Source organism: Meriones unguiculatus, chromosome 1 (genome assembly GCF_030254825.1).
Source record: "Meriones unguiculatus strain TT.TT164.6M chromosome 1, Bangor_MerUng_6.1, whole genome shotgun sequence".
Taxonomy (NCBI): Eukaryota; Metazoa; Chordata; class Mammalia; order Rodentia; family Muridae; genus Meriones; species Meriones unguiculatus.
In genome coordinates this window covers 172462310-172486957 of record NC_083349.1, presented here as the reverse complement: position 1 = coordinate 172486957, position 24648 = coordinate 172462310, and the positions used below count along the sequence as shown (strand labels likewise).

The 24648-nt window shown below is 45.1% G+C and overlaps 1 protein-coding gene across 6 annotated transcripts in view; it reads right to left on the bottom strand.

The window, feature by feature from the left end:
* The window catches only part of Kirrel3 (kirre like nephrin family adhesion molecule 3), a 553630-nt gene that overhangs the window by 191644 nt on the left and 337338 nt on the right, over positions 1-24648 (bottom strand). The window lies entirely within an intron of this gene.

Genomic DNA, 24648 nt, shown 5'->3' with positions numbered 1-24648 from the left:
GCAAAAAGCTCTTGAGAAGAACCTTACTTTTGTGATTGAACTTTACTATACTGAGGACTGAAAAGGAGGGATTTCAGGCTGAGGAATGAGCAAGCAGAGCACTGAGGGAGGTGTGAATGCAACTGTTGGGGGAGGCAAGCCTAGAATGCCCAGGAGTGCTGGGAGAAGAGGAAGGAGAAACAGCCAAAGCCAGTGAGCAGCTTTGAAAGCCAAACGCAAGCATTGTTATCTTGTCTGTGATTTCTCAGGCAGCCTCCTAGCCCAGCCTTATTTTGGGGGTAGGCTTCAGGGTGGCCCCTGTTGGGACAATCAGTGGTGCCATCTTCACCAAGTCAGAGGCTGTCACCTGCAGATGAGAGCGAGCGGGATTACTCTTAATTAAGAATGTCATGGCAGCTCCCTGGCTCATGGTGACTGATGCTGCCCATCCGGCTGCCACGTGGCCAGTGTGCCTACACGGTACATCATCTCCTAATTAACACATCTTGTCAGGTCTAGCGGCCAGCTTCAGTAAACACGCTCTGAGCAGCTGTCACTGGGACCCTGCGTGGGACCCGCTGCCTCATTAGTGCAGAGAGGGAGGTGGCATCATCAGCAGGGGGGCAAGACAGAAATGCTCTTTATGGGGTATTGGTAGTGTGAGAGGGATGTCAGATGCTGGGAAATAACTGAGGGTCCAGAAGAGGGTTTGCCTCCAAGCACCATGAACCTTTCTTTCTCCTTGAGGACAGGGTAGATGGCAGTGTGGTTAGGAAAATACCTTGGAACCAGAGAGTTGCTTCTCATTGCATCTCTCCTACTACCTAGGAGGCTCAGATTCCTCCAGTGAAAAATGTGAGTTGTCTCTACTCACCCTGCCTGGAAGTTCTGTTGAGACAGTAGCTCATGCTATTCCTGTGAGCAAAATCCCTAAAATGGCATCCCACAGAGGAGAAATCTTTAGCTTGGCTCTGCAATGTTGCTCAGGACACACCTCACTCGCGCTTCTAAACTTTCCTGCTGGTCCCCTAGCTGTGGTGTCTGTCTGTTCTCTGATCAAGTCTTGGCTCTCTACTCTTGTGATTGTCCAACTAGTTCTCTCCGTTAGGTCCAGCCAGCCTTGCCATCCCCCTGAGAAGGAATACAAAGATATCTCAGAGAGAAATGCAGTCCTGAAGAATCACCTAGATAGCTCTCTCTCCTCTCCTGGTCTGGCCTGCCAGTGACTAAGGATTTATAGGCCTTAGCCCATTGCCTCTGTATCTTGAGCTCTGTCTACTGTTCATCCATGAGAGTGCACGGTAGGCAGCTGATCAGCATCTGTTGGCCGAGAAGGCGGTATATTCCCTTCCCAGATTGGTGGACTAAGTCTCCCTCAACAGTTTGTTTTTTGCAGAGCAGGGCTTCCCTCAAAGACTCTACATTGTCATTCTCTCTACCTGCATGCAGGGTGACTTTTATCTCTCCCCATCTTCCTTATGTATCTGTCCAGGCTGCCTCTCTGCTGCCCTCTCCGTCACACCGTCCCTGTGCAGGGTCTTTCCTGGGTGAAGTCTGAGCAACTGAGGATGCTGTGGCTTCATCTGGCAGCCCCTCAGAAGCACCCAACCCATACAATTTGTAAATCTTTGATAATGACCATTTAAAGAGCACATCCTAATGAAGGGATTCAGGACTGACTGGGCGGGAAATGCAGGCTGAAGATTTTAATTACACTGCTTCTTTGTTTTCAGTTTTCCCGTCCCTCTTCTTTGCCTACTGCCCTCCACCCCCTCTGTGATGCATGTCTTACTTCTGGACCAGCAAAAAGCAAGTGCCTTAAGTTTTCCCTCAGTTAACTTGCTCTTGAGGGGACTTGGCAATTTCCTTCAGCCTGAGAGCTTGGAAGGTCTGCTTTCACAGGAGATGTGCGCCCACGTGGGTAGAGGCAGAATAGGACTCTATAGGGGGCCAAGCCAAACAGATGTCCCTCCCCAGGAAGCACAGTGGGGATCCGAGAGTGCTCATGAATGAGTGGCAGCTGCCAGCCTTGTGAGCTTCCTGGGGTGAAACTCTAGGGTGAGAGCTGGGGACCAGCTGAGGGACTTCTGGGCCAAATGGGAGTTTCTTGGGCCTCTAGTAGTACTTTTCCTTCCAAGCTGCTACATAGAGAGTGGGGGTCAAAGCAGCTGCGATGGCATTGATTATTGAAGTGACTGTTTCTTGAAAGCCTTCCACTTGTTCCTCTCGGTCCTTCTCTACCTTGTATGGACCTCAGGAGTCTGAGCTGTGAGGACATTTATACCATAGGTTTCTGGTGGGATCAGTGAGGAGGCTATGGCAGGTTGTGGAAAGAAAAAAGGAAAGTGAGGTTGGACTACATTTTTACTTTTTTTTTTTTTTGGTCTGAGGTATCACCTGGATGTATCTCTTACTGAAGCCCATATTCCTTGTCAAGATGGTTTCTCTGAAGGATGCTGGCCTTCTTCTTTTGACTGCTTTCTCTTGTCACTATGTATACCATGTATACATGGAGTTTTAGTGGCTGTATCTATACCCTCATGTTATTCCCTATGCAGAACCCTCTAAACATCACCTTTATTACGACACTCTATATCATCCAGTTTAAGAATGTCTTCTTTCTTCTGCAAAGAGCCCAACAGAACCACCTTCAAGCCACCCCTTCACACCAGAAACATGGCTAGAGGCCCTCTATCAGGTCTGTGATTCCCTGGATTTCAGCTCGGATGCAGGACAAAATAGAGTCTTGTGATAAAAAGTTCCCTTTCTAGATTTATGGCTGAGTTTGGAAAGGTGTGAGTGACTTTACTTCACAGAAGTCATTAAGAGTCTTTGGGATTCTTCAGAGTTCTGTGCAAGAGGAAACAGAGGGGTAATGTGGCATGGTGTGTGGCATGGGTAAGCTGGAGTGAAGGCTTCTTTCTTTTACCAAGTCTTGATCTGGGATATTGTGCTATTTTTACTTTATAGACAGGTTCCCTGCAGTTGAGTAACTTGATAAGAGTTTAAGAGGCATGGTCTCTTGGGAAGAATTTAAGCAGTGTTTTAGAGCTAATGATGAGATTGCCTTCCTCTTTTCTTCCTTTGCACTATGTTTTTCTGCTGCTTCTTTGGTAGGAATTCTTGACTTTGAGACTGCTGTGGGAGGAGACTGTGGTGAGTGAGGCCAGCTATCAGTCAGGTTCCTGGAACCTTTCTGTTCCCAGGAAACTGTACCTGTAGCAGGCCCCGAGCCAATCAACCGGCTTTGCAAACTGGATTCTGACTGTCCCTCATTCCTGAACTTTTAGAGGTGCATACTGGCCAAAAGCTCGTCTTTCTTCTTGCCTGAGGTTTGGTTCACGGTCCCCAACTCCATGCTGCTCTGGATTCATTAGCACTATATCCTCAGCAGGCTCACAAGGGAAGTTACTGTCTTAGGCTGACCCTGGGGCCAGCAGCAGCATGTGCCTGAGCCTTCTCTCTCCTGAATGTTCCTCCATAGTCTGCTTTCCACTCCACCTCTAGAGGGCACCCTGGTCAACTGTGAGAGAAAAACACTCCTCCCCATCCTCCCACCCCCATGCCCTGCCTGAAGGGTCAGTATCTGTCTCTGCCTGGTATTCTCTACACTAAAATATTAAATAAACCTTTATCTCATACAGAGGGACTTGGTACTTCTTTTCTACTCTTTATTTAGTTGACTGTTGAATCAGTCACTCGTCACTCTAAGGAATTTCTAAGGGGCAGAATTAGCAAACTTCATCCTATTTTGTCTTCACTGACCTCAGGCAGATGTGTTTCATCATTATTGTTAATTTATACTTGAGTAAATGGAATCAAAGAGTGAGGAGGCTGCTTGCTGAAGGTCACAGGCCATGCTGCTGGGAGATGTTGGAGCTGACATTTTGTGCATGAACACCGGCAGTCTCCAACCCCAGCATCATGTTATTGACAACTTCAGACTGCATGTGCAGAATCCGAGGCCCCTGAGATGATTTCACCTCTCTTCCCTGCAAACCACAAGCCACTGGCTTTGTTTAGAACAGATAGAGCCCTGTGCACTTTAGAGATCCAGAGAGAGGAGGAGGGGAGCTGCCAATGGAGATGTGTGGGGTGGGGCAGGTGGACCAATTCACCCTGATATGATTTGTAGCTGTAGCAGAGGGGACATGTCACACTGTCACAGCCTTTTTCTGTATTGACATAGTAACAGTCTGTTTCTTCTGTTAGCACTTCGTAGTTTTCAAAGCACTTTCATTTCCATTAGCTTATTTTATCCCTACCACAATCTAGCAAGGAGGAAGGAACTGTTATTCTTATTTTGCAGATGAACAGGCTCAGGAGCTGGGTAACTTATTCCAGGTTTTGGAGCTTGGATGAAACCCTGTATCTCTGAATCCTTGTCTATGTGCTGAACCTCAATATCATTTCCTAGGAAGGAACAGGTCGGTTCCCTCAGACCAGCCATCTGGACTTGCTGAGGTTCTCTGGCTTGGGAAATGGATAAAACTCTTGACATCAAGTGTGAAGACTCGACCAAGTTCAGACCCCCCAGAATCTGTGTAAAAGCTGGCAAGTGTGGCAGACACCCACGATTCCAGCACCCAGGAGGCAGAGATGGGAAACCCAGGGCAAGCTGGCTAGCTAGACTAAAAGGAATTGTCAACCTTCTGGTTTAGGGAAAGACTCTGCTTTCATAACTAAAGTGGGAAAAGATGGAGGAAGATAACCCAATGCCAATTTTGCCCCCCCTTCTACCGTGTGTGCTCACACACATGAGAACATATGAATGCACAGCACATACACAGGTACATGTAATAAATAAATAACCTAGTGGTTCTCATATTTTGCCTCAATTTTTGGACTTTACTGTCAGGGGTATTTACTGAAAATTGCTACATGAAGCCTCTCACTTCTTTCCCCCGTCTTGGTCTCAATCATAGGAGTCAAACCCAGGGCCTTGCACACGCTAGGCAGTTCTCAGCTACAACACTCTACCCTCAGCCTGGAATCTACATCTCTAATGAGGTTTGATGCTCCTGGTCCTGGGGCCATGTTCTTTGAAAAGCTCTAAACAGAGCGGTGCCACATGTCTGCTCTTACCAGCGCCCATATTATCAGCTGAAACAGAAAGAATTGCCTCTTGTGTGTCTCCCTGAGTGGTGAGGAAAGAGTGTGTGTCTTGCCTCCCTGACTGATGCCTGTGTGGCCTACAGAGTGGGAAGAAAACCCGGGGCTTTTTGGTTCACACACAAAAGAAAAAATGTCCACACATGTGATTATTAATTCATTGTTCAATTAAGTTATGATCTCGAAAATTATCACAATATTTGGCTCGGAGGAAAGCAGCATTGAATAGCTTGTTCCACGTAATGTGTGAATAATGTAACTTTATTACTTTTCTAGCTCGCGAGTAATTGTGACTGACACTTTGGCAATAACACAGATCACCTTCCTTTCCTCTTCTTGTTCTCAGCTTCAAGCATTGGCTGTCTTGTCTCTTCCATTGCTCACCCCTCTCAGTTAACAGTCTCCTTTCTGCTGCAGCTTCTATTCTATCCAGCCCCAAGGAAGAGGCAATGGTGTGAAGGACTATGGACCAAGCTGTTGGGAGCCCTCATTGGAGTCTGCATGAACTCATGCTCACACTTCTGTTTCTGACATGTCTGTTATGTGTATACTTAGAGCTGACCGAAGAGGCAGTTTCCGTTACAGTGTGTGACACTTACATCCTGGTGAAGGTGGGAACTTCTGTTTTTTTTTTTTTTTTTTTTGCTTTCTACCTCATTTTAGCCCTTTACTTCACCAGCATCCCCCATTTTCCAGCTCTCCAAGAAGCCTTTCATGCATCTGAGCCTTTCCTTTGCACCCTGACGTGCCCTGGGCAGCCAGGCTACAAAGGGTTGTCATCAGCACCTCGGACAGCTTCAGGCTTGTTTTCCCGGAGGCCCCTCAGTTGCACAGAAAGTAGCGTGGGGAATGTGCTGATAACACCCCATCTGTACTTATCTCCCTACGCCCAGCCAGTTGGAGCCTAATTTTTAAATCATATTTTTCGGCCATGGATAAAATCCACTTTAAACATTATCTTGTCTTGCTTTACATCATCCATCAGTATATATTTTTGCACCAGCGACTATGTTTAGTTAGTCAGAACCTGGATGCTGACAATTTACCCACAGTGTAGAGATGAAAAAGACAGGGAGGAAAGAGCAGACTGAGATGTTGTTTCATATGGTTTAGTCATGCTCCCGCTGCAATGTTTGTGTTCAGACACCATTTCCTGCCTCTTTCCATCTCTTCAGAAACCGCACTCCGTAGGAATCAGACCTGCTCTTTGGGGAATTCTCCCCTCCTGTTCTGAGCTCTGGTTTGGTGACATGGCTTAACTCCCTTCCAAACCCCACACGGGAAGTGAAAATGTTGTCTTTTCCTAGATACAGCATTGTAGGCAGAGTGAGGCTGTGTCTCCTCTACTCCTCTGTCCACACACATTAGAGACCATGAACCAGTGGGCCTGGAACCCACTTTAGAGGTGAGGGTACAAAGAGCTGCCAGTTGAGCACCTACATTGCAGTGTACTCTTCATGAGGAATATTCCCTGCCATCTTCATAACAGTCAAATGTAAAACATAGCATCGCTCTCCATCTTCTATTGCTGTCCAGTGTTCACGCAGACATCTTGACTTCCTAACCTGCACTGTCATAATAGCATAGATGACCGATCCCCTGAGTAAATGTCTACTCCTCCCCCCCAATGCCTGGGATGCCTCCAGACACAATTAAGGAGAAGGAGCTGATGGGCTTGGAAGGTGGGACCAACTTAGGGAGGGGAGTAGCAATTCTCTCTAGTATTCAGGGAAAAGATCACTAAAATTGAAGGACTCCAAAAGAAGGGAAATTTGAGTTGAGTTCCCAGGATTGAAGGTTTGCTTTTTCCTCAGGGAAAAGATAAAGGGACTCAAGCTTCTCTGGCTAGCAGTTCCCAGGGTATACCTGGCAAGTATATACTGGAATGGAGTGCTGTTCTCCCTCCACAAAGCCTTTCTACACCACCAGGACCGGAGGGTCCATCAGCCTGGACCCTCTGCTCTACATTTATAAATAATCATATCTCCTGCTATCCCAAATACACCCCGGGCTCCAGGCTCCAGGTCTGGGTCTTCTTGGTGGTCCTGCTAGCATTCTCTTCACTATGCCTCACTGCTTCTCTGGACTCCTAGAGGAACCACTGTACAACAGAGAGCAAGGGGAGAGGACATAGCACTCCATGGACAGCGCCTCATGGGACTGGAAGTCGGTCACTGTACTCAGTGAGGGAGGTAGTCCAGGCTCTGTTTGCCCTTAAACTTCCAGATCAGTACACATTCTGATCTAAACATGAGTGCAAAGAGCACTTTTTGAAGATTAAGCTTTGTTTCTCTGCTTAATAGGTAGGACTCAACCTTGAACTTGTGTCCCAACAAGAGGCCTGCAATGGACTTGGAAACTCATCGCTAGGCAGGCACAAAAGGGCATGTGCTGCCTTCTACAGCCAAGGGTCTGGTTCTAAAGATGCTCACAGGGGATTTTCATCAAAGGAAAGGTCACAGAGAGAACCACTGTCACAAGTATAAGTGAGTGATACACACAGGGCTTAGACTTAGGGGTTACTGTGTGGCTTTGGGGAAGCAGAGAAGGATCATTGTTCAGAGGAATATCTGTTTGGGCACCTCCAGGCTCTCAGCAAAGAATAATGGGACTATAAGGCTGAATCATTACGGGCCAGTGGACAAGGGGAGGGGTAGGGAAGGCTGGAGAAAATGACTCCTCTGAGACACCATTGTCTCTCATTTAAAGTCTGTTCCCCAAATCCAGTCCCCACCGCAGAGTGACAGATATGAGGAGACAACTCAACCCTGTTGTTTGCTATTTTTAGGACACGGGGGAAATCACACATCGCTGCATTTCTGCTTCCGTGTTTGTAAAATGGGGGTGGTATACATTCTTCTTAGAACTGTGACAAAGGATGCTCAGGGCAGACCCAAGGCATGGTGTGCATCAGGCACACAAGAAACCTTGACTATTGTTATCACTATTTTGATTCTTGAGCCAATCATCTCTCTTTGCTATGGAAGAAATACCCCTTTCAAAGATTTTGAAGGATGAAATGAGGAGACAGGCTGGTAGCATCTAGTGTATAAGAAATGCCTAGGAATTGAGTGTCTTTCTTTTCCCACTTTCTGAAGTGTTTTCTCTTGAGGGCTCTTGATGTTCTTAACTCTGGTGGGAAAAAGATAGGATGTTGTCAGCTGTATGAGAGCTTCATATTCAAGTTATAGAACTCATCCTGCCTCTTGGATCTGGCAGCTTTCTGACTCATCCTTTGTCTTACTGCCTTCCTTTACTACTGCTCAGTCTCCCTCTGTACTCTCTACCAGGCTCACCCTCTCAACATCCGCTCCAACCCTCTTTTTGCTGTCTGGTCCTGGTCTGAGGGGTTACAGTGGGTCCTTTTTACCTCCTCAGAGCAGTAGGACATACTGAGTGGGAGACTGGGTGCGCTGATGTTGAGTTTGAACCCTGGACTGACCACTTAATGTGTACTCTTAAGAGAGCCACTTGACATCCTCGACATGTGGCACATCAGTGTAACAGTGGCAAAACTCACATTGAGGCATTACTGAGAGGTGAAAAGAGGTAACACAATGGTAGTACTAGGAAGATAGACAGGCCATAAGTCCAAGGTTCCCTATGTCCTCCTTCCTGTAGTCTTGAAGCTGCATAGAGAAAAGGCAGAGGGCAAGGTAGAGAGCTGCCTGTCCCGGAACATGAGTCACCTTTACCACCATCCCCACTCTGTAACCTCTGTCCCCTTGTTATCTCTGGGAAGCTCACACTGAAGTAGGTTTTTAGCCAGGAATACCTTTGAGGCTATTTTGAAGAACAGAGCTCCCTCACTGGTAGGCTGATGTCTGATTTCTCATTACCTGAATGAGGGGGAAATTCAGAGATTGGTAGCAGCATTGGTGCACCATGCCGCAGCCTCCTCTGTTTACTTCTGCTCTTGTCTGCACACTCCGAAGGCCATTGCCAGCAGTGGCTGGCCTTCCTCTGGCTCTTGGCCTCTTGTGCACCTAGCACACATCATACTTGTTTTTTGACACAAGGTCCCTATCTCTGTGCACCCTTCTTTTTCCCAGCTTTCTTCCTGTCCCTTAGTTGTGCAGAACTCCAGCAAGCATACTTAGCTCATTCTTTTTTCAAATTCCATCCATGGGAATTTTCATTCAAAGGAAAAAGTAAGAATCATGTCTAAATCCCATTGGAAATAGAATTAGTCTTGTCTAGGCTGATGGAATCAAACTTGGAGAGTGAGGGACCTATTTCTCTCTCTTGAAGTGGATGCCTCTGCAGGATGGTTACTTAAAAAAGGGAGTGGATACCTTTAATCTCAGCACTCCCTGAGTAGAAGTGGGCAGACCTCTGTGTTTCAGGACAGACTGGTCTACATAGCCAAGTTTAAGGACAGCTAGAAATGCATAGTTACACAATGAGTCTCAGTCTCAAAATAAATAAAAGGATTAAAATGCAGAAGAAGATTGTCTATAGCAAAAAAAAAATTATTAATAAGGGAATCCATCTATTTATCCAGCCATCTGTTCATCTGTCCATCAATTTACCCAATTATCAGTCCATCCGTCTCCCCATCTAGTACACACATTTATGTAATACCTGCAATGTGCCAAACCCAGGGGTGCAAGAGAAAGAGAGACAAGTGAACTGACAGTCACCGTGCAGTATAGATTATGCTAAAAGCACAGAAAAATTAAAAATGGCATCTCCATCCCTGGGAGGAAAAGAATGGCTTCTTTAGGGACTCGGTCTTGAATTCAAGACTGAGGAACAAAGCAATTTTGACCTCGCAGTTGTCTTTCATTGTTACACAGATAGTACCAGGATCAACAAACTAGGGAATCTTTTTAAAAAAAATCAAGAATCATGTGTACATAGTTATGACGCATGTGAGTGAGGTGCTCACAGAGGCCAGAAGTAGTAGATCACGTGGAGCTGGGGTTATGGGTGTTTGTGAGCTGTCTGACAGGGGTGTTGGAATGAAACCTGCTAGAGCAGTCGTAACTGCCGAGTTGTTTCTCCAGCACAAACTCAATTGTATTGTATCATCTTTACCTTCTCAGGTTTTCATGGAGAATTGGAATGTTTCGGGAATGGGGATCAGAATGGGAAGACAGCTTGCCTTTGTTTTGTGGTTTCGTTCTGATTTCTCAGAATCTAAGAACATAAGAAAGTAAGTACCTCTTTTTCCAATTACTCCCCCTTTTAAGAAATTGGCACATATTTAATTATGCAAGCAATGGGTTTCATTATGGCATGTTCATGTATGTATATAATGTTGTTTTAATCATCTTTCTCCCCATTACCTCTGTTTTTCTCCTTCCTTCTCTAAATGATCTACTTTCTTCTCCCAGCCATTGTCCTTGCTGTTCTCATTTTTTTTCCTTTACTTTCTCTTTAAAACTTTGGTGACTCATTACATTTTATCAGTATCTATCATGAAAGGTATGTATTTATTATGGTGTGTGTGTGTGGTGTGATGTTATGTGATGTGTGTGTACATGCCATGGCATGCATGTGGACGTTGGAGGACAGCTTTCTGGAGTCAGTTTCCCTCTTACACCTTTACGTGGGCTTTGCGGGTTAAACTCAGGTCCATGCCTGTGGAACCATCTTGTTGGTTGTTATTGGTATTTTGTGCAATATTCTGGGTAAAGGATGATTTGAATCAGCAAGATTTTCTTACCATGTACTTCCCCTTGAGAAGACTTTCCTGAAACATTCCAGAGACTGAAATAGAAGCATCTTGTTCATTTTCTAAAGAACAAAAAGCTTTCCGGTGCTCTGTTTTATCCCTCTTGCTGTTTGGGGAAACTTTTCTCTGACCTCTGGCAATAGCTAGTCATTCTCCTCCTTGGCCCACCCAGAACTCATTTACTCTTTTGTTCATGATGACTAGATTGTTTGGAGTCTATAGTAGCTCATCCTGGGCTCACAGAAGCTGCCCAGGACATGGCAACACCATGAGTATGAAGTCACATCAGTAAAAATCTGGCATCCTCAGATGCTGGAGCAGCCATTTTGTCTTAGGTCAACTGAGGGGATTGCTACATCCGTACACTGTTTCATGCCAGTTCTCTCCTCCTTTCTTTTCATTTATCTTACGTGTTCTCATCACCATTCTCATATTCTCAACAGTGGTCATCATGTGTCAGCTTTGGTGAGAAGGACCCCAGATGGAAGGCATGGAATTAATTTAGTCTAAGAACCCTAGTGAAAAGGTTTCCATTGTACTTAGGACCCTTATGTGCAGGGACTTCAAGAGCCAGGTGGTGACCGAATTACCACCCCATCTTTCTATGCCTCCAGTGACAGAAGGCACAGTGTTTGGATATTGAATAATTCTCATCTCCTTTGCTAGATGACGTAAATTCTGTTTTATTTGCCACTCTAGTCTCAAGACTTGAGACTAAGCAGTTTAATGACTTTTTTGCTGCATGAATTAAGGCCTATAAGTGATGTGAGAGAAATCACCATTTGTCCCACTGAAATCTCAGCCCTGGGCTTTGTTGCCAGAGCCTACCCCTTCTTTGTGGTGGCTGGCCCCCCAATAATCTCAAAGACCAGGCAAGAGAAACACATGAGTGCTGATGGATCTGGAGACTTAAGCTCTGGAGGGCCACCTGTCACATAAGATTTACCTTCAAAGGCCACTTGTTCTGACCTTTTGATAACATTTAAAAAAAAAAAAAAGAAAAAAGAAATCCAGGTATTGACCAAATCAGCCTTCTCTTTAGTGGAGGTCTAGACAGCTATTTGTACTTCTATTTGAATTTCTTGGTTCTTTTCTTTTTGAACCTCTGGGTAAGCATAAAGGAAGGAAAGTTCCTTTGCTTGACCAAATCTCATTTAAAAATTGTTTGTATTTTTTAAGTGGAACCCAATCCCTTAAGCCTTTAAAAGTAACCTCTGCTGAGCTCAATAAACCATTTCCAATGTGGCAGCTTCTAATCCAGGAGAGCTCAGAAGACAGATGCTCAACAAGCACCAATTGCATCCCAGGACAGTTGCGGGGAAAGTCTCAGGGCTCCACAAGCTGGAGATGTGATCGCTAATCCGACTCTATTTTTGTGTCTGCTCTGCTGGCTGGCCCAACTGTGCAATTAGCATTCTCCCTGGTGTTGATTTTCTTCAAATATATTGGGCCCATCAATCACCCACTTTCCAACTCATCTGTCTGGATCAGTCAATTACAAAGTTATTTTTGAGCCACCAGGATTCTTGTGAAATAGACACAAGAAGGAGCTAAACTCATTTCAGGTTTGACCTCTGTGGCTGAGATCTGAGGAGCTCGGTTTGCTTACACTTCATGGACATCCAATCCGATCTGGCCTGGAGAATAGAAAGGCCGCTTGCTTAATTGGGAACACTTTAATACAGATATCCATTAACTTATGCTAAATTACAGTAAAACATCTATGGAGGAACTTGATGTGACATCTGCATGAATACTAAATAACTTCATTATGATCAGCGCTGTGACAATGAATAGGAAATGAATGTGCCCAGAGAAGACAATTCATCTCCCACCTTCCCAAGCCATTACTGTTTTATTTTCCCCTGCACTGAGTGGGGTTGGTAAGCAGAGACTGGTTTGGTTTACCCTGAGGAGTGACCATGAACAGAGGAGTAGTGAGAATCCTGATGCCTCATTTTGGTTTATGGAAGAAGGATGTTGAGACTGACTAGCAACACACATACACACACACACACACACACACACACACACACACACACACACACACACACACATGAGCCCTCCTGCGGAACCTGCAAACAGACTGTCAGTTCAGATTAGCAGCATCAAAAGCATTCCAGTCCGCTCCCTGCACACATTATTTGACAGATCTGAGGGAAGAATTTGGCCTCTGAAAGAAGTCTTCCTTTTCTTCCTGGGCTTCCTGTTCCTGGAAAGTATGGCTAGGATGGTCTAGTTGGCCAAATCAATATGGTGGCACGTGGTCTGAATCCCATGGCTTTGTGCCCAAAGATACACTTTCTCCTGTAACTTGCTGCTGCTTCACCAATCCTCTGGGTTAACCATAAGCCCTCCAGGTTGAGGTTATGCCTGAGTTTGGTAAGTGGTGGTGGAGGCACTGGTTTTTCTCTTCTGGCCATACTCCCAGGCGAGTGATCTCTTCCTCTGTCCTTGGTCTTCACACCAGGGAGTTCCACCTCATCCTCTGGCTCTTCTGTCAGTTCAATTAATTTATTCTGATGCCTCCCAAGTCTATACCCACCTGGGACACCCCTGTACTCCCAGATAACAGACCTGCACCTCGAAGTCTTTCCTGTCTTTGTAAATGGGAATTTAAAGCTCTCTGTTACTCAGGCCACCAACCCCAGAGTACTCTTAGACTTTTCTCTTTCTGTCATACCCACATACAATCTGTCACCATAGCCCGTGGTCTCAAAATATATCCACCAGCCAGTCACCTCTCAGCACTTGCTCTGTTGTCTCCTTGGCCCCAGCCATCATCACTGGCTACCCAGAGGGTTGCTATCGCCTAGTTCTGAGGTTAGCAGTCTCTGTCTTAGGCCTTGTTTCGGAAGAGCCACTTGGTGTTTGTAAGGTTATTTGTCACTTCATTGAATCAGGATATCACATGGACTTTCAGAGATTACAATCCACAGATCTGAAGTAAAGAGATAACTTTGGTTCTTGTAGCAATAAGAAAGGAGTGTTGTGCTGTCCACCTTGTCTGCAAATAAGGTTCCAGCTGGCAGGGTATGCCTTACCTGCCAACTAAAAGACCTTTGTAAGCTGCAGTCATCATGGGCCTATTGGCTTCTTATGGGACATCTTAAAGGTCTGCATGATATCACTGACGTCAGCCTTGCAGCTAGCTCCATTTCCCTGTTGTACACCACAAACTTAACTCTTATAGTCAGATTCCCACTGTATCTAACTGCATTTACATGGTCATTTGTAGGACATTTGAGAATTCAGAGTGAATCCAGTTCCACATGGAGTCATGTTTTACCTGCCAATCCCCCCTCAGTCCTCTTGCTTGGATCTGAGTATCCCTTGCCTTTCCTTGTACTTATCAGAACAAAGGCTCCAGGGGGCAATTGTGAAAGGACTCTGTCTCCATCTCACACAGGGCAGACATGCAGTGAGAAGAAGCCTCTCTCTGAAATGTGCAGGGGTGGGCAGATGTCCTCAGCTGTGCTGGTAGGAGCCTGGCTCTCCCTAGGGCTGTTCACAGAAAGACCCCCCCAGGTCCTTGTGGAAAGGGCATATCTCTATAACCAGTGGGATGGCAGGGGGGCCTAACAACCTTGTTAACACATCAAGTAATGGACTTTTGACAGATGTCTTCCTGCCTTCTAGTTCCTTCTTCACACTTCTTTCTCACTGGTCTCCCTGGGATTGGTGATTAGGTCTCACTGCTCCCTCTTCTGAGACCAGCGAGAAGCACTGGAGGTGCCAAGTCTTGTTGTAAGTGCCTGGTTGTGCCCTCACCAGGCACTGCCTTCCTGAGGGGAACACGACGGGGGTGAAATTGCCTGTCTGTGAACGCACAACCTCAACTCCCCAGAAATGCAAACTCTGCCCTTCTCTGCTTTTTCTAAACAGACTCTCAAGCTAAGAACGGGTTCCACCAGCCCCAACTTAGCTTAGAGTGAGCTAAGATCAGGTCGTGATCAACCCAGGAACCCCAGAGACGCTGACAATATCCCGTGGGAAAGGGAAGGGAACGGGGCGGAGTGGAGCTACAGGGACACATAACAAAGAAGCGTGACACAGGAATAGCCTTCTGCAGGTAGCGCTCAGTGAATACATGTAATTATGCCCCATCTAGGCCGAACGTTTTGTGTTTAAAAAACTCTAAGTTGCACACCCAATGGAACAGATTGTGCGTATTATACGTGTGAATATGTGCACGTTCATGTGTGCAGGGGCACATGTGAATGTAGGCACAAATTTGTGTGTGCATGTGTGTGTGGTGTGCAGGTCAGAGGTCAATCTCAGCTGTCTATTCTTCTGAGTCATCCACCTTGTCTTTTTTTTTTTTAAGGTTTTATTTATTTATCTTACATATATGAATGTTCTGTCTGCATGTACACCTGTGTGCCAGAAGAGGGCATCAGATCCTAGTGTAGATGGTTGTGAGCCAACTCGTGCTTGCTGGGAATTGAACTCAGGACCACTGGAAGAACACACAGTGCTCTTAATCTCTGAGCCATCTCTCCAGTCCCCCACCTTGTTTTTAGAACCTGGGGCTCATCTGTTAGGCTAGGCAGGCTGGCTCGCTAGTGAGCCCTAGGACGTACCTGTCTCCACATCTCTGCCTCTCTGTTATGAGACTATAAGCATGTGCCATCATGCCTGATTTTTAATGTAGCTTCTGGGAGTTGAACTCATGTCCTCATGCTTATGTAGCAAGCAGTTATTGGCCTCAGCATCTTCTCTGAGTGAGGTCTGAGGCAAAGAATTCAAAGGTGAACAATACAGAGTTTCAGAATATATGAATCGTATTATCTAGTACTATCTGGTACCCCTCGCCCATCGCGGTTTCTCTCCCTCCTCTCTTCCTTCATTTCCATCTAGTGAAAGGCCCATATGAGTAAAGATGTAGCAATTGACAACAGTGGAGCAGCCCAAGAGCTGGGCTTGAAAACCGGCTCTGCCACAAACTGTCTATGCAGCACTACACACAGCTTCATTCCCCTCAGTTCTGTAATAAGAATGGTAAGATTTTCTGTTTGTTAGGGTTAACATGGGGATTAAAAAGATAATGCACATTAAAGCTCTGGGCACCTCTTCAACGCTTAATGAACGGCAGAAGGAAGAATGAATTGGAAAGAAACGACAGTGCCAATGATGGCAGAGGAGAGGTGCTGGAGGTTGGGCTGAAGTCCATAAGGAGGTATAGCATTAAGGAAGACCTTGTAGAGTATAGAGGATTCATGTGTATAGTTGAAGGTAATTTGGACAGAAACAGCTTGAAGGCTGAAATGGGAAAGAGAGAGGTATGCTTCTGGGGAGGTGTGTGGAGGAGGAAACAGGGTGGGAGGCTGAGGCTCAATCATGGAAGGCCCTGATTGCTGTGTCAGGGACAAGGACTTGACACTGAACAAAGCAGATCATTAGAGGCTGCAGACTGAGGTGTAGGAAGGTCAGGGCGACAATTAAGCTGGTAGGATTGTAGTGGGGAGAACTGAAGAGAGAGGAGGAGCACGGAGACACTGATCATCGTAGGGAGATCAAGTGAGACGTATAACACAGCTAATGGCAGAAGAAAAGAAGAAACTGTGAACGGTTAATGTGCACTGGTGACCATGGAATGCAGAGAATGAGGATCAAGGCTGACTCTCAGCATTTAGGGAGAGAAGTGAGGGCACCCAGGCTGTCAACCATTTATCTTGAAACACAGAGAAAATGAAGTAGCTTTTAGACGAAAATAATCTGTGCTGTGAGTGACACCTTAGGGACCCTGTAGGACACCCTTGTGAAGATGCTTCATATAGTTGCAACTACACCTGTGGTCTAGGACTGAGGGTAAATCTTGGACCAAGGATCTGGGAGTATCTTCATAGGGGTGGGGACAGAAACCATTGGCAAGGACACAGGTGAGAAAGGGCTAAGGGCTAAAATAACTAGATCTATGGAACCAGCTTGCTAAATTAAAATGCATCCAGTAAATAGCAGGTGTTGGACTGGGCTCTCGAAAACCAAATGGAATGACAAAAATGGTGAGGAATTCCAAAGTTCAGGCTCAGGATGGATGACAAATGTGGTCCTAAAATTCAGGTCCATAGAAGCCTGTGTGTCACATGGAAAACTAGAAACAGGTGAGAAAATGGAAGAACTAGAAATTAGGTCATGAGGGAGCAAGCAAGTGAAGACACAGGGGGAGTTTGACAATTAAATGTTTAGCAGTTTTGAGTTGAGAGACAGCTGAAATGGAAGAAGTCAGACTCTTGGGAGGGTCTGAGGTCACCAAGAATGCAGCAGGTGATGGACTGGGTTGGGTCAGGAGAGCTGAAAGCTAGTGCTAAAAACCTTAAGGAGGATAGCATGATGACCCAGAAAACCCAAAGATAAGATGAGAACAGTAAAGACATGCTATGATGGATATAATTACCGGGGAAAACAACCTGAATTGAAGTGAATGTGGAGAAAGCGCCAGATAGGACACATTGATTCATTTCCTACTAAATAACTCAAAAAGTTAACATTTTTAGTTTGCAGGGGCAGAGAATATCTATCAAACAAATAATCAATAGGTTTCAAAGCTAGAAAATAATGAAAGTGCTGAAATGTATGGCACCAATCACAGTCACTTGAGTCTGGTACTTTTGATCTTGACAAGTTGCAAACATCTGATGTCCTATGGTGCACCACGGAAGCCCAGGGGTATTAGGAACACATCTAAGAATAGGGAAACTTGCGTAGACTCTGATGGAGAAGATGGACAGGAAGGAAAAGAGCATTTTGAGCAACAGGAGAGTGAATACATAAACAGCGGGGAAATGAGCCCAGTGTCTTTGATCTCATACAAGGTTGATGCAGGGTGAACATCATAAAGGGACAAGTTGGGGGAGTACTAAATGGGACAAGAAAAATGCAGCTATAGGGACTGGAACAAGAATTCAAAAGCCAGTGGCATTTTTTTCCATCTTGATTTTCTTGCCGTTATAGGCTTGGGCCACTCTCACCACTGGGTTTCAGTATATATGTCAAACATCCTGATCCATCGTAACTGTGTTCATCACTTGTTTCAGCGCTACAGCATGATGCTGGATAAGAGCAAATTAAAGCAGGGAAGGCTTAATTTATGTCCACTTTTTATAGTTCTATCATGGTAGGAAAGTTATAGCAGCAGCAGGAGAGAGAGAGAAAGAGAGAGAGAAAGAGGAGAAAGGAGAGAGACAGAGACACAGAGAGACATACAGAGAGACAGAGAGAGAGGAAGAAGGAGGAGGAAGAGAAGAGGAGGAGGAGGCAGCAGCTTTTGCTTGGCTTTCTTCTTTACACTCAGTCTCAGACGCAGCCAGTGGAATGCCACTGCCCACACTCGAGTCAGCCTTCCCACCTCAATTAACCTAATCTTGGTAATCTCTCATGAATATATCTGGAGATTTGTTTCCATGGTGATCCTAAAGCCCATAAATGACAATGAAGATTAATTATGACAGTCCCAATATTGAATACGTAGTTCTCTTGTGGCAGTGACTACATGATACTGGTGCTTGGCACAGCGGACTTGCTAAGGCGGAGAGCAGCTGGTCTCTGCAGCTCCTTCAGTGTGTAGGGTGTTAACATTAGGCAGAGTGAGAGCTTGGAGTAAGTGTGGAATGATGAGCACGAGTCAAAGAGCATGTACGGGAGCTGGGCTCCAGGATTGGGCCAAAGTCTCCAGAAACCTCCATGGCACAGGAAAGAAACTCTAGATTTCTAAAGAAAACATCCGAAGCTCTCAGAGCCGTTGTTAATTAAAAACACTCCAGTTCTCCAGAGGGCACTGTCTCCTTCCATTCTCTCCCCTTACACTGACTGGCAGATAAGGTGGTATCTGGACCTCTACTTGGACCGCATTTAATTAAATGCCTTCACTGACTGCATCCTCACATACCCTGTTTTATTTCCTTTCCTTCCTTCCATGCTAAAGAGGGCCAGGGCTAATACTAATGCATATGCTGTTAAACCTTTTTAATTAACTTCAACTTCTTCCAGAGATTTATGTTTAAACAGTAAATTTTTTGTTGATACTCAAATACATGGGCGGCACTCAGAGTGATGTATGAGCACTCTTGTCCTCAAAATGATTCTTCCTGAGTTACCACCAGAGACATTTTCATGAGCCTCTTTTATTAAAATAATAATACTCAGCAAGGCAATAATGCTTTACAACCAGCAGCTAATTAACCCGCCCCACCCTCCACAGGTCAGCATTAGCATCTGCAGGTTAGAGATATGATCTCCCAGCGGGCCCCCTCCTACCTTCCAGTCAGCATCTGAACCTGGCTGGGCTTGCGTTCAGCATCTATGAGTAATGATTTTCATTTAAAGTGCATCTCTGTTCTTGGACGGTCGCTCCACCTATTATTACCGTTATTTATTTTGCTCTTGTTTAGTGCCTCCCCCTGCACTCCGCATCAGGCTGTCTGATCTGCAGGTGACCCCTCACCCCAGATCTTCACCAGCCCTTGGAAAATCCCACGTCTTTGAAGCTCTTGTCTAATTGCAAAATCCATTTACTCTCCGACGACTCTCCATTTGTGCTCCAAGTATTTTTAATCAGGATTACCACTGTCGATTGTAATTGCAACACAGCAACCCTTTGCCAACAAAACCAACGTACCTACCCAAGCTTCTGTCCCATTCCTCATGTTGAGGCTGCACTTTCCCGGCGAGCCAAGCAGTTATCTTCTCTGCTGTATCACCGGTGAGCCAATTATTTCAATTTTGGCATCAGATTCAGAAGAGAGTTTAATGATCCTCAATGGTATAAACTAGAATTTTTATTCCTACAGCAATTTAGGAATGATGACAGCATTTAAGTACTTAGAATATATTTCTCATCTTCCCACCCTGACAAACAGGGGGCCAGACAATTGGTTCAGTCACTTTTTCTGGACCATCACATTGACACCATTTTGTGGAATTAGGAGCCCGGGCTAAGTTATTCCTGCCCCCCTGCCAGGGGCTGGGGAAAGAGAATCTCCCAGATGTCTTGCCTCTCTGCTGAGGATTCAGATGGATGTCAGAACAAGGTCCCAGGACTTGCACACTCATATTAATTAACTCATTTGTTCACTCATTCAACAAATATTTAATGAGTTTCTACTAGGTAAGAAAACTGGGCCCTAAGAGAGAGCTGAGGTGTACCAGGCATGTTCTTTTTCCTCTAATCAAATTCAGCTCCAACCCCCCAGCTGGGGGTATTCAAATTATTTGAGTACTTCATTTATGCTTATGTTTGCTCCAGCCATTCAGCAAACATTCAGCCGGCACCTTCTAGCTATAAGCTATTCCTTTGGGAGCTGAATGGTTTACAAAGAAGAACTAATCTGTCAGCAAATCCTATTGGCCTTTTTTTTAATATCAGTAATTTGGGAATCCATTCCTTTCTCATCCTCCATGGCTTTGATATGGGCCAATAACAGGGACCCTGAGCCTGGTTTGTGGCCAGAACCTTCTTATTGGTTTCCTTGTATGAGGGAGACCTGTGCCAACCTGATTGGCTCTTGGCTGTGACCATAGGCTTACTCAAGGGAGAAGATCTGTCATTAGAGTGGACAGCACTGTCGCACTTGCTCCTGAGAGGAAAAGGAGGAGAAAGGAGAAGGTAAGCTGAGCACCAGGCTTCCCTGGCAGGATGGACTGTAACCCCTCAAACTGTGAGCCAAATTAAGTCCTTCCTCCTTTAAGTTGCCGTTGACAGGTATTTTATCACAATAAGGAGAAAAGTAACTAATGTACACTGCTTCTGTCCTCGTCTCCTACTGTCTGTCCTCAGCACGACAGAATGATCTTTTCAAATATGAACTGTGATGGTGACGTTTCTTCAACATGCTTCAGAGCCTTCTGCCTCACTCAGAGGAGAGGCCTGGTCTCACCCCTTCATCTTGGTCTCTGGTCTTCCCTCTATTCATCCTGTCTGAGTCACTCGTACATCTTTGCACTCCCTCAAACTCACCAGACAAGCTCTTACCTCAGGGCATTTGACTATCTGTGGTTCTTTCTGTTTGGAACATTCTCTCTTCAGCCACACGTGGGTCTATTCCTTACCACCTGCAGGACATGGCCCCACTGTCAGCTTTGCTGGGCTGTTTAAAGTAATTACCTATTCCTGCACTAGATCACCATATTACTTGCATTTCTTTGTCTCCATGGTGTCCTCCATGTGACGTATTATTTCCTTTATTTTATTTTTTTATGTCTTGCTCCACTAGAAAGTAAGTTCCACGAAGTGTGGGCATTTCTGTTTTAGTTACTAAGGACTAGCACACAGATATTTTAAAAATATTTGTTGACTATCTACACATGTATATAACAAATACATGTAATAAATAGCATTATCATGGCTTTCAAAGAATTTACAATGGACCTGAAGCTGTATCTAAAAAGAAACAGCAGCTAGCCTTCAAGAAAGCCAGATGTGGTAGTTCAGAAGGTATAAAATTCTTTTTTTTTTCCATCTTGAATAAATCAGACAAAAGCAGGGCCTTAGAGTCACAGGTATGTTACGCTGGGAAAGAGCTGTAAGCCTTGTGAAAGGGAGACAGAGGGTCCTTGATACAGGAGTCTCTGTACCTAGAGAGTCTCTGGACCTAGAAAGATTCTTGGAGTTCTGTGACTGGGCACCTTGTGTGGTATCTCATGGAATCCTGGTGGCCGCTGCAGCTGGCGGCATCTTCGTTCTTCCTACTTCTCATTAACCAGCGCCAGTGAGGAATCAGCCCCACGGTCCTGCAAGGAGCTCCTGCTGAAGATCTGTGGTTGTGCTCCGCAGATGCCAGCGGTAAGCATCTGGGGGGAAGGAAAGTCCTGTCATTTACTCCTGGCTGATCTTGACAGGAGATGTCAGGTTAGAGCTAGTTATCTGAGAGCCTAACTGGATTCTGAGGATAAATCTCTTATTTTGGTAGCACTTTAAAATAAGTGGCAGCAGTTCATGCATAATTACTTCTGAATTATCTAGGGGATTCATCAGGTTTGATTATAGATGCATAATGAACTTACCAAATTTGAGAGTATTAGGGAGATATTAATTCCATATGAAACCTCACAATTCATTCATGTGCCATTTGTTTTCATTCCTTTTTTATAATAAGCTAATTAGTTTAAATTATTTGTACTTGTACAAGGTCTTGAAACACATATAAGGAATGATTATACTACAGAACCCAATAAATGAGAAGCTTTGGAGACAGCCTTAATTGTGATAAAGGGTTCATAAAGCAGTAGATGTTCAATTTTTCCATTTGGGGTGATAATAATAGGTTTAATCATGACACCTCCATAAAGTCGTGGGAAGTCCCTAATTAACATTTCTGAATTCAGATATTTGAAAGAAGGTGGGAGAAGCCATTGTGCCAACTGGAAGATGAAGCAAAAAGGGGAGTTCGACCTTGTGCTAAGCAAGAAGAAAAGATGAGCCAGGTGGTTTGTTAGTTGTGTGCACTCGTGCCCCCATCTGTTTGGAGGACTCTGATGAAAAATACCCGAAGTTCTAAAGGTCACAGGCAAGCCAGGATTTCTGTCCTTCGGAATGGAAGGTGGGCTTTGGGTGGGCCCCAGTATTTGCTGACCTTGTTATTTATGGGGCACTAGCTCTGTCTGACTGTGAGCCTACCTGAAGTCTCTGTGTGTGGTGAAGGCCAGTTCTCTTGTTAGGGCAATGAAGAGAAAGCAATGAAATGCGGTAGAGGCCCCTGGCAAGCTAGGGATTTTGTGGAGACAGTGGAAGGAGTTGCCACACCTTGGACACATTCCTAGTGTTGGGTTAAGACATAACTCAGCCGTAAAGTGAGTGCCTGGCACATGTGAGGTTCTGGGATCAGTCCCTAGCATGACAAAACTAAGAACACACCAGTGCCAAGCCAGTTCTAGGCACTTCACACAATTGTTACCTCATTTTCATAAGAGGCCTCTGGGTAGACACGGTGGTTGCTTTCTACGGTCAAGGGAAAGAACTCTTGTAATTTGCTCACAACTACCCAGTAGTTCTGAAGGCAGCACGAGAGTCTGGTTTTGAATGGCTTCCAATATGTTCTGTCCCAGAACAAAATTTCTGCTATTATGACTCCATCCCTACCTACCACTCTTAATTGCTATAGAGACTCAGAGTGCATCTCTGGATGGCTGAAACTCACATGCAGGTCAGGCTGGCCTTGAACTCACCATCCTCCTGCTTTAGTTTCAGACTATGCCACTATACCCAGCACTTCTCTGAAATCTTAATCTTGGATTGTTTCTTTCCAGAAGATCCACCAGGACTCTCAAACAGAGGCTTTCCCATTTTCTTCCTTGGGGGGCCTCCATGGAATGAGAGCCAAGGGCCAGCTGCCTCACTGGTCCCCTATTACTATTAGGAAAAGCTACAGAAGGGTTAATGCAAAAAGAAGTTCTGCTTTGGATGAGGCACCAGTTTAATTTATATTTGATTAAAAAAGTCATTCATTCATGCATTCAGCAGCCGGTATTTGTTAAATGTCTCCTCCACTCTTAATTGGGTTTTGTTGAGGTGGTGGTGGGGGGAGGAGAGAAAAGAGAGCAGGTATAATAAAGCTTATGCCAGACACCTTGTTTATAATTTTCTTGTGAAGAATATATGTACACAGCTGAAAAGTTAAGTAAACAAGAGGGTGATTGAATAACCAGGCAACTGAGAGATGCAGACAGCAAGCTTTCTTCAGCAAAATGGAGCAGACAGCACCAGAGCCTGCTGTGGGCCAGCAAAGCCTTCTAGGGGAAGTGGAATGTAGCAGTTCAGAGAAGGATGGACAGAGACAGGATGGCAGAAGGACCCCCAGCTGGACCCTGTCAAAAACCAACTCTATAAGTAAGGTGTTTGACCTTGGGAAGAAATCACTGTCCCATAGCCCCAGTGCAAGATGGAGGTAAAGCTACTTTACTGGGTTCTCACAATAGAGAAGTACATATGAAATGACTCTGGGACTATGGAAAAACAACACGAACATCATGCCCAGTGAGAGAAAGCCACAGGTACCACTCTGATAAAGGCCGGACTCTAAGTTCATCCTTGGGAGAAGGTCTTTTCAAAAATCACATGGACACTGAGTATCAACTCTATGGATGCAGCCTCTGAGGAGGTGTAGCCAGGACAACGAGGGGGTACTGTTGGAGGAGCCAGTGAAAAATGTGATAAGACCAAGGCTAGTCTTCAGGCTTCCCTGATACTGGACCAGACTGAATGGTAGGACCTAGGTTTTTTTTTTTTTTTGTCTCTTGTGCTATCAGTAGAACATGCCAAGTTTTATGATAACCACATTTAAGCTGCACCTAATAAACTAAAAGCCTGTAACAGCTCCTATTTTATTGTGTGTTTCAGGAGAAGCTGACAGTTTCCTCCTGAAGGGTCCCCTCTTTGGGGTAAAGGAAACGTTTTAGATACCATATTATTTTTCTACTACCTTAAGCTTCAAGCCTGGTACAAACCTACCTTGGTCACAGTGAGGCCATAGCTCTCCATCATAGAGTTTGACACCCTCAAACCTCCCTATCATGAGCCTGTGGCTCTAAATGCTTACCTACTCATTTCTCCTTTGAGATATTGGACTGTTGTGGATGTCTGCACCCAGCTTCATGAGACCGAGGAGTGAGAGCTCATGGCTAGGCTATTAGTAGGGCAGGGAGGGACTTCTTAACTGGGGACACTGATTTATTGCTAAAAGTTGCTGAGAATGAGTTTTCTTCCGTGCAGCCAGGACTTTCACCAATTCAGTGACAGAATGAAGAATCAACCCACAGGAGATGGATCTGGGATAGTTAAACCAAAAGGAATTTTCAATGAGGAACACAATCTTTTTTTTTCCCTCCTTTCCTTCAGGAAGCTGCCTCTAAAATACTGAAGATGGAGACAGGATTGATTTTTC